This window comes from Danio rerio, chromosome 10, assembly GCF_049306965.1.
Source record: "Danio rerio strain Tuebingen ecotype United States chromosome 10, GRCz12tu, whole genome shotgun sequence".
In the NCBI taxonomy this organism is placed as follows: Eukaryota; Metazoa; Chordata; class Actinopteri; order Cypriniformes; family Danionidae; genus Danio; species Danio rerio.
The window spans coordinates 25,929,501-25,945,436 of record NC_133185.1 but is presented as its reverse complement, the minus strand read 5'-3'; the positions used below and the strand labels follow the sequence as shown (position 1 = coordinate 25,945,436).

Below are 15,936 nucleotides of genomic sequence, written 5' to 3'. Positions count from 1 at the left end.
TGATGTCATTGAGAAGTTGTTTTTATTAAATGTCATTAAAACAAATAAATAAACATGCTATTTAAATAAATCTAAATATTAAAAACTTGAGGATTAAGATGACAAATGAAATGCATCATCTGTCTTGCGAAAAGGGTCTACTTAAGAATTCTGGTGTTTTCCAACTGAAAGGGATAGTTCACCCAAGAATGAAAATTTACTCACATTTTACTCCCCAAATGGTTTAAAACCATTATGAGTTTATTTTGTTGAACACAAAAGAGGCTATTCTGAAAAAAAAAAAAACTAAAAACCTGTAAACATTGACCTCCATAGTAGAAAAAAATACTATAGAAGTCAATGGTTAAATAGATTTGCAGCTTTCTTCAAAATATCTTCTTTTGTGTTCAACGTGGTCAGTAAATGACGACAGAATACAAATTTTGAACTATCCCTTTAATTCTCTGTCCTACATGCAGACTTTTGCAAAAGTGCTACTCCTTCTAGAGTTTTTCTCAACCATGTCTAAAAAGCTTTAAACAGCTTTTACAGTACATGTAATGGTTTACAACAACTTGTAATTATTAGATGTGTTGAATGTTTCATGATTTTTCACTGCAGCCTTTGTTAAAAAAAAAAAAGCTATTTTTCGAGAATCTGAAATTTGAATTCTGGAAATGCTGGCACCAGTAGTGGCGAAGGGCTTCCTGACGACATCACACCTAATTCTTCACTTCTCTTAGTTAGGAATATTCAGATGGATGAGTCAAAATTATTGAGTGTGGCGATATTATAGGACAAATTTGGATGCAATAAAAAATAAATATTTGAATTTCACTTTGTATAATAGCTGATACCAACTTAGTTGTAACCTCATATTTCATTTATTGCAGGTTTTCTGGAAGCTCCATTTGAGGGCATCAAGGACATACTGATGGCCTAAACCAGTGTCAGCCTAGACAGACAGACATCTATTGCAGTTCTGCTACACAAGACCAAACTCTCTGCTTTTGTATGGATGTCTGACTAGTAAGGTGTTCTCTAAAGGTATAACTGGAGCAAAACAATAGCATCCGTTACAGTGAAATTTGTGTTCATAAAAGATAGTGATATGTGTAACAGGTCCAGTACATTTGTCATAAAGGTTAAATCACAGTAAGTACTGTAAAAATAACTTGTTTGCCTTTGCCACAACAGGTCATGGTGTGTGCATACTGCTCGTAGTAAACACACACGCTGATCTGATGCGGGAGAGATATACGCAAACACATTTGTATTTACTGTTTTGATTTGCCTCACTAAAGTGTTGTTGGAGCTTGGTATGTTCACAGTGGAAATCACTGAAGTCACATGGAACGTTTTGACAATGTGTTTTGTGCCTTATCTTGACTGACCATCTTGGGACCATTGCTGTCTGTAGAGGATGAGAAGCATTTAATCAAAAATATTTTAGTTTGTGTTCTGAAGATTAACAGGTCTCTGGGATGACACAAGTAATTAATAACAGAACCTATATGAACACTTAATGTGACATGTAATAGTGAAATAGTGGTCCTACATTCACAAATGTGAGCCATTATTATAAGACCCATGTGAACATGCAATTTTTATGATACTAATAATAATAATGGAATAACAAATTGCTTTTACTGTTGTGTTTGTGAGAGAGAATCAAACCATATATTCTACACATTTTCTTGATGATTTACTGAAATATTTGTCTACATGTTCCACTGTCACAGGTGCTCAGTTTTGCTGCAGTAATGCTAAACACAATAGATGTACTTTATACAAAAAAAAAAAAACTACTAAATATTTAGCATGCAGACCTGCAAAGTGAAGGAGTAATGTCAGGATTAGATTATAGCATGAGTTTTCACTATTGTGAAAGTAAAGCCATTCATTCACAATGAATTGGAATAGCAAACCTCATTATTGATTTTGTAGGAAACTCACCTGGTGTTTGAGAAATAAATATGTATTTAAGTGCTAGACTGATATAGATGTTTTAGTGTTTTACACTTGATTCTTTGTCCTCAGTGCCATCTTTTACCTCAAGTGTTTCTCTCAACCTATAAAACCTCAAACAGATGTAATGTATTTCACTTGTGATTCTTAGTTGTGAGTGATGTTTTTTATTTTATTTTTTTACTGCAGCCACTTTAAAAATGGGTATTTTGTAAACTTTGTAAACAGAATTGAAGCGTAGTTTAGTTACTTAGTTTAATTTAGTTAGTATCTGTCTTTCTGAAGACAGTAACACTTTACAATAAGTTTGTATTAGTAAGTGTTAATGTATTTACTAACATGAACAAAGAGCAATGAAGCATCTTTCATATAAAGAAAGTACAGTTCATGTCAGCTCAGTGCATTATGTTAACAAGCACACATTTTGATTTTAATAGCATCGGGACATATTTCAATTAATTAAATGATTAATAAATGCTGTACAAGTATTTGTTCTTTGTTCATGTTAGTAAACATTAACTTTAATTCATGAAACCTAATTAAAAAGTGACTATTTAATTGTATGCCTTTTTTCTGTATTTGAGTGTACAGCATGTATAGGAACCTGCATGGTTTTAATGAACTATGTATGCTGTAAATGTTGCTGTATATTTAGAATAATTGAAATAATGAGGTGTGTATTAAATAAATTGATACACAGACTAAGTTGTGTATTTGTGTCGTGTATTTTTTATTAGTAAAATTTTGTTTGCTATATTTATGGACTTTGCGTTGTATGTAGTTTCTATTTAACCTACGTTGAAATGTATGACGGTGAAACAACGTCACGGTATCAACGTTGATCCAATTTGCAAAATCGAAAGGTAATTCAACCTTCATTCAACGTCTACAAAACGACCACAATTCACCCATGAAGAAGGTAAGAGTGAAACAACGTTGTGATTTCAACGGTGAATCACCGGTGGTGGTCCGACGGTGAAACAACGTCACTATATAAACGTTGATCCAATTTGCAAAATCGAAAGGTAATTCAACGTTGATCCAACCATAGACCTGACGTTGATTCAACGTTGAATCACCGTTGAAATGCCGGCTGGGATGGTAAAAAAAACTGTACATTCTAGTCAAACCATTCTTCTGCAATCCTATGCTAACCATAGGCCTCCGTGCTGCCCTGACAAGGAAATGGGAGGAGTAGGGGTGGAAGGGGGGATTCTTCAAGACGAAGATGGCTGAAGCAAGATACTCTGGTTATTTATAGTGGTTAAAGGACTCGTCTGATTGGTAAATTAGTGTTAGCTAATCTGGACCAGGTGCTATCAATCATAAACAGGTGCTCCTCTCGAAATTAGTTTATAAATAAACTTCACTACAAATAACTTTCTAAAATTATAAAATATGAAATGATCAAAAACATATGATTATAATTGTACCCAGCTTACATGAAAGAAATAAAATTACCTGAAAGAGAGAGACAGGGGGAGGGAGAGAGAGACAAAGAGAGTAAGGGCCACAGCCAAATCTACCCCTTAGCCCTTCCCCTTACCCCTACCCTCCATTTTGCGCATAACCGTGAAGGGACAGTGGTGTCCCAACTCTCTTTAGCTTGAAGGCGTAGGACTAAGGGCAAGAGGTAAGACAATTTCCCAGAATACACCAGCCACAGCTGCACGGGGAAGTAAGGAGATCCACAAATGATGTATTATCACTATTACAAATTTTTACAACAAACAAACATGTTTTACTATATGCATAACCGCGTTCATGTTTTACCGTCATGCTAAAATAAAAATCACTATATTCTGCGATCTATAATCCCTGATCATAACCCCTGTACAGCAGTCCCACAACATCCTGTTACTCGATGACACTCGAATACTATATTGCAATAGTTTAGTGGCTGGGAATGCGCTTTTACAGTGTCTGCTATAATGTTAATGTTGTTTTTGGTAGGTTTACATAGACGAATATGGCCACTGTGTAATGCACAGTATAGTTCTGATCTAATTGCCACATTAGATCGTTATGATAACATGATATATGCCTTCAGTGATTTCCTGAAGATAAAAAACAAAAAATAACACAACTGGAATAACTACAGCAGTCGCCATCGTCTGATCTCACGTGAAGCAAGAGATCGCGATGACATATGATGACGTGTACAGGTGCTGTAGTGCTGTCCCAATTCTTAGGGGTAAATTTTGAAGCCCCTCCCCTTCACCCCCGGTTTTAAGGTAAGGGAAAGGGGTAGGGGTACAAAAATATAATTGGGATTGAGCCTAAGTAGGCCTCGAAGAAAGCCTGAGAGCAGCAGAGCCAGAGGAGATAGCCTCCAGAGCAGGAGAGAAGCGGATTAGGAAAAGAGACAGAGCAAAGTTTACCAACTATTTTGTATCTTTCTTGACCATTTGACCAAACCCCAAATGTTGAGACATTCAAACTGACCAATCAACATGTGATCACATAGTAAAACCCCCAAAGTCCACACACTAGGCCCTGATATGATCAGTATCTGCCTTTGGAGTTGGTATGGACCTTCTTTGGTTTAAAAGACATGATTTGCCATATAAACAAATGCATATGATCATTTTCATTCCTACACCTTCGTGGTGAGATGAGCAAATTGCACTAGAATGTATAAATTAAAACAAATTGGCTACTAAATCAAACAGTTATGATCTGCTGTGATATTGTGTTAGCATGACAGGGCAATGGGGGCTCATAATTATTATTATTTTTAGATTGTCATAGCAATTCCTTAACCATAATCTAACACAAAACAAAACACACTGGTTTAAGTAATCATCAGATAATAAGCTTCTCACAAGTAAGAACAATTCATTTACTTAAATAAATCACTGCTTTACATCATATTTTCTTCCAGATATTGAAGAATAGCTTATTAGATTTGGTAGAATTTAAAATATGGTATTTCAGCCTCCTTCATAGACCAGTTCATAAGACAAAGCATCACATTTATAAAAATATGAATCTCTTAAGACAACTAACCATGGCTTCACTACAAATAAACAAAGATGGAGCAGCATTTACTACACAGAATTGCAGAGTTGTAGACGTACTGTAGTGCAAGCTTTGTACAATTGCAAGATAATCTTTCACGATTAGATAATTCAAGATAATCATTCATTCATTTTCTTTTTGGCTTACTGCCTTTATTAATCAGGAGTCGCCACAGTGGAATGAACCGCCAACTTATCCAGCATATGTTCTTACGCAGCGGATGACCTACCAGCTTCAACCCATCAATAGGAAACACCCACACACTCTTGCATTCACACACGTACACTATGGCCAATTCTGTTTATTTAATTCACCTATACCACATGTCTTTGGACTGTGGGGGAAACCGAAGCACCTGGTGGACATGTACGCCAACACTTGGAGAACATGTAAACTTTACACAGAAATGCCAACTGACCCAGCTTAGGCTCGAACCAGTGAACTTCTTGCTGTAAGGCGACAGTGCTATCCACTTCGACACAGTGTTGCCTCAAGATTATCATTCTGTCATAATTACAAATGTTTGTGTCACTTCTCAGTCAACTCTGTCAAGTAAATACTGCACGCCACATCACCCATAAGCCCAAAACTGGTTACTCAATGAAGGTAAGAGGGGCTGAGTCTAGTCAGTACCTAGGTCAGAGACTACATGGGAAAATTTGAAGTGGAGAACCGTCCATACTCTAACCGCTGATATTGCCCAAAATACATTGATGTGAATTCGATTAGAACTACAAATGCAGGTGAAAAGTGTAAATAAACTACAAATGTGGTGAACACGCAAGACCAACCATCAAGTAGAGAGGCTTCGGTAAAGATGTTTGTATGACTGTTCATTTATATCTAGCCCACTGTGAAATATTTAAATTGCGTTTTCCGTGTTATATTTCATCTGCAACAACAATACTGAACTTATATAATGACGTGTTTGGACATTAACGTCTGAATGCATAATATCCAAAGACCTGAGGAGATTTCTTTGCATGAAAGACATTAGACTGACAAATTAACCTGCTGCTGCTTCTCCAACAAGGTAGGAAATTAAATATAAAAGAAGTGTGGATGATGTGTGGATGATTGACAGGGCTCATAACTACGCAACAAAACGATCTGTTAACGAGGAAGTAGTATGTCCCAAAGCTTGCATGCTGTTTTGTTACACACTCAAAAGTATATACTTTTGTTTCACAAAATAAGTACAAACTTTTAGGGCATAGTATAAGTAGGACCTTAGGAGATTTACTACTGAACACAAAACCGTGCTGCTTGATTATCACATGTATGATCAATCACATTTGCAATTTCATTTTAGTTTAAATTAAAACTACCCTTAATTTAACCATAAAGGCTTCTAAATACAAATATGAGATGATTGAGTTTGAATGTTGTGTTGCCAAATGCATGTTAAAGTAAATAAAACTTGGCAACACCATAAAAAGGTGTAAGTTTTTACTTAAAGTGCTTCACTTTACATTAACATAATTAAATCGCAGCCGCTTACGGATTTATTCTGATTAATCATGTTACACACAAATTTTTTTTATCACGTAAAGAGATACAATGCAAGACTCCCGCCTCGTACGCCCCTGACCTATGACCTTCTTGCTTTTGCATGTGGGCGGGCTCGGTGTGGGTGCAAGGCCTTCTTTGATTGGCTGGCATCGGGCATGCGAATGACTGGCAGCTCTTAATGAGAGCCCAGGAGAGGTAACCCGACAGCTGTTTGTTTGCTGCTAATGAGAGACTGGTAGAGGAGAGAGAAAGGCTCACACACTGGAACTCTTTGAAAAAGGCTGCCTTCAGAGTGCCTGGCAGAAAAGAAAAAGTCCTACCTCTCCCTGAGGGCCAGGCTTGGGGGCCTGTCGCTTTGGAAGCTCCTGGGTTCTGCCACCGCTGTTCGCCACCAGTCTGATTTGATGTTTGCACACAGACTGAGAAGCTGAGATTCCACAAAGCTTTGCTGTGTCTGTGATAATTAGGTTTAACAAGTTTGTATTGATCTCTCATAAAAGATGACTGTTAAAGACGACTATAAAAAGATGATGAACCATTTTTAGCATTTGGGTCAAACCAAAAAAAAAGTGTTTTTGTAATGATGTGAGATGCTTATTGGCTCAGTTTTATCTTCATCCATTGTTCTTTCCCTCTGAGCTTTTATAAGCCCCCCACAGCATGGTGGAAATAATTAAACGTGTAGTTTCCAACCTAAAAAAAAATCTTAAACGTCTGTTGCACTCTTTCCGAAGGACAAACAGCCTGCTGTCTTTCTTTTATGCAGAACTCCACTCGGCTAGTGGGAGCTGCGTGATTTTAACAGACAGCATCAGGTGGCTTTCTGCTACACCGGTGCTAGAAACTTCTACCGCCATGAAAACATACAGAGCTAAAAATATTGAGTTTTGGAATGTAAACACTGAATTAAACGTAGCAGGTTCTACTTTCCGCACTGCTGGAATCCTCACAATCAATAAAGCCATTGGTAGACTGTTTTGAAGGTACTTAAAGGAAAAGTTTTGCTAAAAATGAAAGTTCTGTCATCATTTACTCACCCTCGTGCTATTCCAAAGCTTTGTGTTTAGCAAAATGTCTGAGCTGAGTTTCTTGAAAAAAGAAAGATGGATGCGTGCTCTCAAACTGAAATATGGATAAAAATAAATGTAACATGAAGACATACAGTTGGAGCTCGAATAATAAGCCCCCCTAAATTATTACCCTTGTTTTTTTTCCCCCAATTTCTGTTTAACAGAGAGATTTTTTCAACACATTTCTAAACATAATACTTTTATTAACTCATTTCTAATAACTGATTTATTTATCTTTGCCATGATGACAGTAATTACTATTTGACTAGATATTTTTCAAGACACTTCTATACAGCTTAAAGTTGCATTTAAAGGCTTAACTAGGTTAATTAGGTTAACAAGGCAGGTTAGGGTAATTAAGCAGGTTATTGTATAACGATGGTTTGTTCTGAAGACAATAGAAAAAAATATATACCGTAAAGGGGCTAATAATTTTGACCTTAAAAAATGTTTTTTTTTTTTTTTTTTTTAATTAGAAACTGCTTTTATTCTAGCAAAATAAAACAAATAAGACTTTCTCAAGAAGAAAAAAATATTAGCAGACATACTGTGAATATTTCCTTTCTCTGTTAAACATTATTTGGGATTTATTTAAAAAGCTAAATTCAAAGGGTGGGTGGGGGGTTTTGGTTGTGAACAATTCTCACTTACACATTAGCTTTGTGTAAGTTCTTATTTAACAGCTTTAGAATTTTTAGGATATGTAGAGTAGCTTGAACATAAAAAAAATGTATGTAAAGTCTTTTGGGATGAGAAAAGTGGTGACAATAACATGAAACAGAAGCACACTTTAGAAAATGTAATGCTAAAGAATAGATATCTGCAGTATGGGAGTTTTTAAAAATTTGTAAATGATTATGGAAAAATAAAGATCTAGATGTTTTCTACAGTTAAGGTTTTAAAGAGGTAGTCTACTTTTATATCATATTTTAAAGTTGATGTGAAATGTAGCTGTGTGAACATAAACAACATCTCGGAATGTAATACACTCAAAGTTCAATGCAAAGGGAGACATTGGCTTTTTTGTTTTAAGTTTGGGGACTACAAAAAAAATAATAAATAATACATCCGGGTTAGTAAGATCACTTATGCAAATTCACCATGCGCAGACAACCCGCGGACCAAAGGGTGTGGCTGGAGGCACTGTAATGTTATAGCAGAGAAGGCTAAAATGTTGTCCAAACACTCCTATTTTCATAGAGCTAGTTCTGTTTCTGTATTTGGGCTTCCAACGGACACGACACAAAGAAGTGCTTTCAATTTAATTTTAATTATGTTCCAGAGAATTACATAAAAAGATAAGCTAACATTTGACAAAGGACAGGTTCCAGAATCTCCCTCAGTTTAGTGCTGGATTCAGATCAAAGAAGGAGCAGCTCCAATCATAATAGATGAAGCTGTGGACTGTGACCCACAACCTGTAAGTATTTTTATTTGTTAAAATTGATCTATTACATGCATAGTTTCTACACTCTCAGAAATAAAGGTACAGGAGCTGTACCTGGGGCAGTACCTTTTCAAAAGATACATATTGTACCAAATAGTCCAAAATGGTACCTCAAAGGTGCAGATTAGTAGCCAAATGTACCTAAAAAGTGTACCTATTTAATGTACCTTTGAGGTACCATTATCGACCCTTCAGGTGCAAATATGCAACTTTTGAAAAGGTACTGCCCCAGTGACAGCTCATGTACCTTTATTTCTGAGAGTGTAGCATTAATGGTATGTTGAAGCGAGAACATAAACAAGGATGTAAACAAGAGGAAATGCTGTTTGGCACGTTTACCAATTTAGCTACACGTTTATATTTATCCGTCAAACTGCTGTAAACAGCCAAAATCTTCAGCAGTGCTGTAGCGTCTCTCTATGTGGCAACTTTCAGTATGTTATACATCTCAAATAACAAACTCACAGAAGATATGTGAAGGTTTCATTTTACTTACACATGCTTATAACTCGGATATGAAACACTTGTTTAATTTTATTTTAGAGAGCAGGCATGAGGTTCAACTGTGTGCTCTTTATTTTATATCAAATTCAGGCTCACACTGACACGGCTACACTGACTGACAGTATTATCAGAGCAGAGGCACAGTGCATGCCAGTGACTAGACATGATGTTTCCTGGTGACGTAGAGCTGATCCACGAATAACAGCACATTATGTTAGCTGACCAATCAGAGTCTCTTGAGGGCAGGCTTTGGAGGAACTAGGAAATATGACAGTCGTTTTCATGTTAGCTGAGTAGTTGTAAATAGGCAAAGTAAGATATATGGAAAAAATAACATGATTTTTATTTTTTATTTTTTTACAAGTGAAGCATGAGCACACATTGCTTTGCATATTATGAACACAACCAAGCTTTAAAAATAAACTCTGGATCACCCATTTAAAATAAAACGATATGTTATATATCAGGACTTATATTTAGCTATCTATATATTAGATTTTATTATTAATTAAATGTACCTACCAGTATTTTTGAGTGAATTATAGCTTTACAATAGAAAACCACCAGACAAAATGTTCAAATATTCCAATGCTTGAACAAGTTGTAGGTGAACCTCTGTGGTGTTGGTTTGTTATTTGTATGGTGGACAAATACAGTAAGCCAAAAGAGTAGTATATCTGAATTTATAGTATTTAAAAACAGTACATGAAAAGATTCTAAAGCATGCATTTAAAGTGTATTTTACTATCCCATGAGTCTACATGAGAGGATTTATGAATAGCACTGAAGTGCTACAACTGACACTGATAATTTGCATGACAGTAATAACATGGCAAATGTAGTACATCTGAATTTCAAACTACTCAACTTCATGCTATATAATACATATTTTTAAATTGTCAAAACAAGCTCAAATTCAAAAGTGGTACCTGCTCAGAATGCAGTTCTAGATTCTTAGACTGAATATTCAATAATTCAATCATTCATTCATTTGGCTTAGTCCCTTATTTATCAGGGGTCACCACAGTGGAATGGATCGCCAACTATTCCAGCATGTTTTACACAGCGGATGCCCTTCCAGTCATAAACCAGTACTGGAAGACCCGCACACTGTCATTCACACACTACAGACAATTTAGTTCCAATTACAACTAACCTAAAGCACATGTGTTTGAACTGTGGTGTAAATTGAAGAACCGGGTGGAAACTCACTTAAACACTGGGAAAGCATGCAAACTACACAAAGAAATGCCAACTGGCACAGTCAGGATTCAAACCCACAACCGTATGATCTAATTTGTACAATTTAGTACGATTTGCTCATCCCCAATGATGGTTAGGGTTAGGTGCCACGCCTCCTTTTTAAAACCGTACAACATCGTATGACTGAACTCGTACAAATTTGTACGAATTAGCCACTAAACTGGCAAAACATAAAATACGTAAGTTTTCTCATAAGATCAGGCTGGTAAAACATATACTGGATAAGTTGGAGGTTCATTCCACTATGGCAACCCTTGATTAATAAAGTGACTAAGCCAAAGGAAAATAAATGAATGAATGAATGAATGAATAAATGAATGAATGAATGAATAAATGAATGAATGAATGAATGAATAAATGAATGAATGAATGAATGAGTTATTGTTGGTTGACACGATGGCTCAGTGGTTAGCACTGTCGCCTCACAGCAAGAAGTTTGCTGGTTCAAGTCTTGGCTGGGTAAGTTGGCATTCTGTGTGGAGTTTGCATGTTCTCCTCGTGTCCGCATTGGGTTTCCTTCGGGTGCTCCAGTTTCTCCCTCGGTCCAAAGACATGCACTATGTGAATTAAATAAACTAATTTGGCCATAGTTTATGTGTGTGAATGTGAGTGTATTGGTAATTCCCAGTGCTGTGTTGCGGCTGGAAGGGTATCTGCATGTGTAAAACATATGCTGGATAAGTTGGTGGTTCATTCCACTGTGGTGACCTTTGAGGAATAAAGGTACTAAGCCAAAGGAAAATTAATGAGCATCATTATTGCATTAAATCAGCAATGGTTTTGTTACACACACAAACATAAACATAATTTAACGATGATATTTATATCAGTGCATGAAAAACTAACTAACAATAAACATAGTTACTATTTTAGTATAATATAAGACGTGGTAAATGATTTATGTGTGATGTTTTTTGATTCTGACTGATTATTCAGATTCAAGCTTTTATAAGGTTTTATTTCCTGCTTATTGATCATGGTATTTCAGGTCTACACCACCTCTTCCAATCTGACTGAAATTTTATTCAGATCGAGCCCGATCGATTGAGGTGTTTACATGAAAGCTGCTCAATGCAATTGAACCACCAATCCGATTACTCATGGATCATTTGAATGCATGTAAACACATGAGACTGAGTTTTGTTGTGTTAGTTAAATTTTCATTTGGTAATGATTTTCATTTTGATGCCATTAATTATGGCATGAGCGTGCAGGTACCACCCAAAATATAGCTAACAATACAGTAGATAGCCTATGTTCTGTCTGTTGTTGCAAAGTATCTTCATTTATCTTGCTGAATCATCTCTCCTTTTATTCCCTATATGTACTTGTTTTATATAGTATGCTCAGGGATGAGGTCTAATGTTTCTTTTCACACCGACAGTTACAAAACCTAGCATCCTTTCTTCTGCATGTGAACAGCGCTCTCTCTCTCTCTTTTTCTCTCTCTCTCTTTCTCTCTCTCTCTCTCTCTCTGTGTGTGTGTGTGTGTGGGCGATGGGGGAGTGGATTTATAGGGTAGATTAGAGGCAACGTGAACACGCTTTGCCAGCCGTGTGTACATTCAAACGCCCGTGGGTGGCGCCAAAAGAGCAAAGCGTTCGCTCTTAACTGTTGAATGGATCAAATTGTATTTGTTCATTGGATGCGATTCCAAACTCGATCAATACTCATCACAGTCTACGACCCAAGTGCTCAGGATTATGATCCATGCACAAGAAACTAATGACAAAACGAGCAGAGCTAGGTGACCCTTGAGAGAGGTCTTGACACCGAAATAATTTGAAACCGCCTCTTTAAAAGGAATGACTAAATTAAAAAAAAAAACAGATACAGGCGTTTGCTTAAAGACAAAAAAATAAAAAAAATAAACAAAAAAAGTAAAAAAATAAAATAAATAAATAAACAAAGACAAAAAGTAAACAAAAAATTTGAAATATTATAAAACATTTTATTATTGTTTAGGGCAAGCCTGTGTAGTTCAGCCAACTAAGCTTTCTGATAAATAGCCTATATATACAGTATTGTTTATCATTCATAATTTTTTACATTTATTTCTATTATGTTTAAACATTATTGGTTGATATTTTTGCTAAGTAGGACTATTACTTAAATCAATAAGTGAAGTTTATTTATAAACTAATTTCGAGAGGATCACATGCTTATGATTGCTTGCAGCCGGTCCTGCAATATTCAATTTATGATTCACCAATCAGACGATTAGCCACTATAAATACCCTAAGTTCCATATGACAGCCATCTTCGTTTTGAAGAATCCACCCTTCCACCCCTACTCCTCCTCCTTTTCTAGATGGGTGGCACGGTGGCCCAGTGGTTAGCACTGTTGCCTCCCAGCAAGAACGACACAGGTTCTAGTCCTTACGAAGCCAGCCGACATTTCTGTGCGGAGTTTACACATCGTCCCGTGCTCATGTGGGTTTCCCATGGTTCTCCGGTTTTGTATATCACACAATATTGTATGAAATTTTGTTATATGCATGTAATTAGGACTTACATTTGCCATATTGTAATTATCACTTGACAGCTTAGTTTGGCTATACTGCCATTAACAAAATCCTTTCCTGTGGCCTCATGAGTGAATTTCATGGGGCAATGTACCTAAAAGCATGCATGAACCACAGAATTTAGCTGGTAGTAGATCATCGGGGTACTTTCTGATTGTTATGAGAACTGTGAATTTATGCCGCACTATGCTAGCATATGTCGAGAATATAATTTACTTTTTTATGTGTATCACTGCCTAAACATGGTACCTACAATGAATCTCGAGGTGGTTCAGGGCTGTCACTTTGTGTTAGCTCACAAAAATTGACAGTTTACCAGTTGTAGTAATCATTGAGAAGGATTTTTTTGCAAGTTGGAATCTTGTGTTTATAATAATTAATATGGCAGGATTTTAATAGCCAATTTAGCTATATTGTCAGGATTTGTTTTGCATAATAAAACTCTTACTAATATAATGTTTTAGGCTACAATTAATTATTTAATATTATATTATATTATATTATATTATATTATATTATATTATATTATATTATATTATATTATATTATATTATATTATATTGATTTTAGCAGGCCATTTCAGTGACCCGAGTGGACCCATTCAGACAGAATCTGGTTTTGTGACATCACTAAAAGGAAGCGATGAAACACAATAAAAACAGACAAGGGGCATATCTATTAGGCTATTAACAGTTCCACTATTTTCCTAACCTAATTGTGCTTTTTCCTCAAACAGCCTGTGGCGCGCGTGAGCCCCACCTCCTCTCGCTCCGCGCGTCCGCCTGCGCGCGCTTCTAGTAGGGAACAGCGCGCGGTGCTGAGAAATCTCCTCACTCACTCTCTCACATGCATAGAAATGCAGGATTAACCCTGTGCGGAGAAGATTCCTGTGCCAAAACTGCGTTTATAGTCTACTTCTGAGAAAGGCGAAGCGGGAAACCAGACTCCATACGTTTTGCCATGTACTATTACATTTCTACATTATTTCCGATAGATTATGCTATCATTCCGTAACGTATAACGCGGAGCACTATCAACATTTTTGTGAGAACCTGTACTCTCCTAAAATGAGTGTTTGAGGATTTATGGACTGAAACGAGGGAAGTTGCGCGTTTTAGAACTGTCTCGTTTGAGAACTGTCTGAGAAACAACAGCAAAGACATTTGAAGACCCATCCTCGGGCGTAATTTCTCATTTATTAACACTTAAATGAGTGCCGACGTTTTCAAACTGCTGCGGAGTCGTGGGAATGGCGTGGAAGAATAACTCGGCCACTTATGGATTGTTTCCCATCGGAAGGATTGTACGTTTTCTTGATGTGTGGATTCTTTAAAGCAGGTGTTTAGGGCTCCGTGTCGAAGGAAACATCAGCTGTAGTTGATCCTCACCTCAGACAAGAAAACCTCGATCTCGGAAGGAAAAAGTGATCGACGAAGGTAGGCTACGAACTTTATTGACGCCACTAGAAAAATGAATAAAGCTAAGAGGAATGCTCGATATGTCGATAGGTCATTTGAATATTCTCTACACAGCGGCATGTCAGTAATTATAGAGGTTTTAAAAGATTGCGTATTGATGCCAGTGGTGTGTGGCAACCCTTATTGTTTCGAGATTCTCACCACATTTAAACGGCGTTAATGTTTTGCAAAAGCACCCCGTCTGTTTTGGTTTGCATATACAAATAACCAAATGAGATTGTTTGCTTCTGCTGTCTCGTATTTAACGCCACGGAATTCACTAATCTTATTTGTTACCGCAGTAGACGTTCCGCAGATCTTCTGCTACGCGTTTTCAGGTGGCCAGCATTTGTTTGTACAAATCCAGCTGCGATAAAGATAGTTGACGAACGACCAGTTGAATGTAGGCTACTGTTTGTTGTGCGCAACTGCAAGTCATGTATAACGTTATTATCGTCGATAACTCGCCATCTAGCCGCACTGGGTTGGATTTTATTCCACAGGGCTGCAGATATAAAGGAAATCGCAGTGGAGCGCCCACCTGGGCTGGCTGGGTCAACAGCAGGATCAATGTTTGGTCAAATCCCTGCAAGTCTGATTACAGGATTCCCCCATTACCATCTTCACCCACAACCCTTTCTGAGCCCAAAGGAAAAGAATAATGTGCACCTATAAAAAATGTGCACTTAAAAAAGGCAACCAATGGAATAATAATAATAATAATAATAATATGAATAATGATAATAATAATAATATTAATATTAATACAAATAAATATATACATAATAACAACAATAATAATGCATAATAATAATGCTTAATAATATATTATCTGTCTATATAATTTAGCAATAACAAACATTTGAATGTTATTAAACAATTGAATACTTTTCCTCCTAATGAGCTTATACAAAAGATAATTGAAGGATACAATTTTAAAAGATTTATATATATCTATATATTTATTTATTTATTTATTTATTTATTTATTTATTTATATATATATATATACATACACACCCACAAACCCACACACACACAAATATATATATATATATATATATATATATATATATATATATATATATATATATATATATATATATATATATATATATATATATTGTGTTAAATTGGCTTTTGTTCCAATTTGAAAAAAAAGTGCATGTAAGGGCATATTATATGGACAT

The 15,936-nt window shown here is 36.1% G+C and overlaps 1 protein-coding gene and 1 long non-coding RNA gene across 5 annotated transcripts in view; both read left to right on the top strand.

Annotated features, from left to right (window-relative positions):
- The window catches only part of LOC141376355 (uncharacterized), a 974,232-nt gene extending 971,584 nt beyond the window's left edge, over window positions 1-2,648 (top strand). For all 4 annotated transcript variants that reach the window (XR_012386275.1, XR_012386278.1, XR_012386276.1 and 1 more), the window contains one exon: window positions 873-2,648. This is a non-coding gene — a long non-coding RNA (uncharacterized lncRNA). The remainder of the gene's footprint in view (window positions 1-872) is intronic.
- Window positions 2,649-14,121: 11,473 nt separating this feature from the next.
- The window catches only part of pcdh1a (protocadherin 1a), a 136,671-nt gene continuing 134,856 nt past the window's right edge, over window positions 14,122-15,936 (top strand). Inside the window, exon 1 of the mRNA XM_001345184.8 lies at window positions 14,122-14,725. The gene's annotated coding sequence lies outside the window, so the exon portion shown is untranslated. The remainder of the gene's footprint in view (window positions 14,726-15,936) is intronic.